Source organism: Limulus polyphemus, unplaced genomic scaffold (genome assembly GCF_000517525.1).
Source record: "Limulus polyphemus unplaced genomic scaffold, Limulus_polyphemus-2.1.2 Scaffold1020, whole genome shotgun sequence".
In the NCBI taxonomy this organism is placed as follows: Eukaryota; Metazoa; Arthropoda; class Merostomata; order Xiphosura; family Limulidae; genus Limulus; species Limulus polyphemus.
Window position 1 is genome coordinate 159,204 of NW_013666630.1, and position 2,787 is coordinate 161,990.

General features: G+C 33.4%; 1 non-coding gene across 1 annotated transcript; it reads left to right on the top strand.

Moving 5' to 3' along the window:
* Positions 1-2,535: 2,535 nt before the first annotated feature.
* Trnas-cga lies at positions 2,536-2,619 on the top strand. The gene has a single exon. It is a non-coding gene; the product is annotated as a tRNA-Ser (tRNA).
* The last annotated feature ends 168 nt before the right edge of the window (positions 2,620-2,787 follow it).

The window sequence follows — 2,787 nt, forward strand, 5'->3', positions numbered from 1 at the left end:
CAACGTTTAAATTCCTCAATTAGACATAATTGTCCTAGTTTGTCGAAACTGTTGCCAATATGTATAAAATTGCACCATCGATGAAAATAAACGTCTTTTTCGTGGACAAATTCCATATAAGTTTGATTATCTTGTTTGGAATAACCTCTAAACTTTTGGCGATAAGCCTCCGTACTAACTTGTATGCTTTGAGAATAACTGCTTTAACCGTATCATAATTCGTACAATCTTCTAAAGAGAGAGTGGCATAAGCTTCTTTTGCTTTACCAGTTAAGACACTTTGTAATAATAATTACCATGTTTCAGTGGGCCATTCCATGGTTTTGGCGATCTTCTCAAAATAGTGGAAATATTTATCAACTTAATTTTCATTAAATGGTGGTACTTTAACATATCGATTAAGTTCAAAGTTGTCATTTTGCCTTTGTCAATCAGCGTTGAGTCTAATTTCCATTTCTTTCAGCCTAATTTCTTTTTCAGCTTCAATGCGGGCTTTTTCGGACTCAAGACGTATATTATCTCCTTCAGCTTCAATACGAGCTTGTTCGGCCTCGAGACGTTTATTTTATCTTTCTGCTTCAATACCAGCTTGTTCTTTCTCTTTCTTGGCTTCTATTCGAGCTTGTTCTTTCTCCTTCTCGGCTTCGATACGAGCTTGTTCGAGCTCGAGTTGTTTGAGTTTTAGCTGAATTTCTAATTTACCTTTATCACTCAACCCCGATTGGCTAGTAGGTACACTAAAGTATTCTTCTAATACTTCCTCAGGAAACAAATCATTATCGACTAGTATTTCGATGATACGCCTTTTTAGTTCATGTTTTCTCATTGATCTTTTAACTTCTAGTTCTAAAACTTTGGAAATTTCGAGCAATTCATTTTTTTTTTATATTTTTTCTAGTTGTTCAAGGGAGGGTGATTCAAGAAAATCTTGATAATCAGACACGATCAAATCTTGTTAGCACTGATAAATATAAATTCAATTATGAGTTGAATTTTAATTTAGATTGAATTTTGTCTGATTCAGATCTCGGACACGAGCCCCAAATTTATTATGTTACCTATTAGAATTTCAAATGGTCTGAAACCGAGTTAAATGATACTTTAAATTTAGTGGTTAAATTATATTTTGGATTTAGCATTTAAGTAAAAGCCGATATATAATCAGTTTATGATATTTGTCAATAAGATTGATACACACAGTTTTATAATTTTGTATTATAATTTTGTGTTTGTAAATCCTGAACATTTAATTAAGTTATTGTTAATTATCAATTGGTTTAACTTAAGAGGCTATTGTTCGGGACAAACAATACTAAGGAAGGGGCAGTGTTACGACAGCGGAAGTCATGTGACGCTAGTAACACGTCATGAGCTTCTAGAAAGATCATGTCCGTTCGCGAAGTCTCGAGTGTTCTCCAGATGTACGCTTTTTGTATATATAAGAGCGGTAAAAAGTGACGGCAACAATTGTACTGCAGACAGGCAGAGATATAGATGGACAATTGAGTCAAGCGCGGTAGTGAACGTAAGTAAGTGCATAAATCATTGTGAATTATAGCGTGTGTTTAAAGTGACTGTCGAAATTAAAGTGTATTGCAAAGTTGAATTGAGAAAGAATAAAATAGTTTTATTTAAGAAAGGACTTGTATCGCTGAAGTTCCTCGGAAAGAATTTCTACGGAAAATTAACAAACGAACACAGAGACGTAACATTATTCTATGACCTAACGTCAAACCTTTTTTAAAAACTTTGATAAGTTTTTAATATTCTGTTGTACAAAATGGTAAGTAAAGTATATTTATATTCCCCTTTTGTTGTTACTTCTCGTTTCATACAGCAATTGTAGCAACTTGATCATTGAGCTTTGCAGCTCTCTGCCGCAGGCATACTGTTTGTCGTCGAGTGAATAATGTGCATGCGAGGTTTTTCTTGGGGAAATATTCTAACTATGTATGCTTATGCAGCTGGTTCTCGGTCAGAAAGCGTAACAGCCGTACATACAAATAAGCAGAATAATATAGTGAATATAATAATAGTGAATACAGCACAAATTCATTTCATGAATGATATTAAATTTGATTGGCTCACAAAGGAATTTACTAACATTTGATTGCCTCGACTGCACTTTGTTGATGAAGCTTGATTTCGTAAAATTTATTTATATAAGTTACCTATGTAATGTGAGGTTAGAGTATACTATGGGGTGGGGATGGTAGTACTTGCCAAGTCATTTTTGACGGGCTATACGCTAGTGAGAAAATAAAGTAAAACATAAAATTTATCATTTGCTGTCAAGCAATAGGTATGAATACCAGACTTACGTGCCAAACAGCAACCACAAGAGTAACAAAGAAAGTACAAGATCAATAATACATATGCTTCCAGTTAATTGTTAACTCTCGTCTAATAAAGCTGTAAAGTACGAAAATATTTACCTTGTGAATAGACTAAAATTACTAGATAGTCTTCTAAAAAATAGATAAAAAAGTTTTGAATTTAAACTTGTGTTATTTTGGTTTATTACTGAAAGACATAGCAGTTGTGGCCGAGTGGTTAAGGCGTTGAATTCGAAATCCAATGGGGGAAGACCCCACATAGGTTCGAATCCTGTCAACTGCGATAAAATTTTCCAAAGTTTAATTTTTACCTCTCTTTATTAATCTAAGAAATACACTGAGTGGTCACAAATAAATAGAGACCTAATTTTTCGTCATTTAATTTATTTATGCTAACTAATTTGTGTTCACAGGGCATTATATAAATGAAAATGGTCCGCACACTAATTAT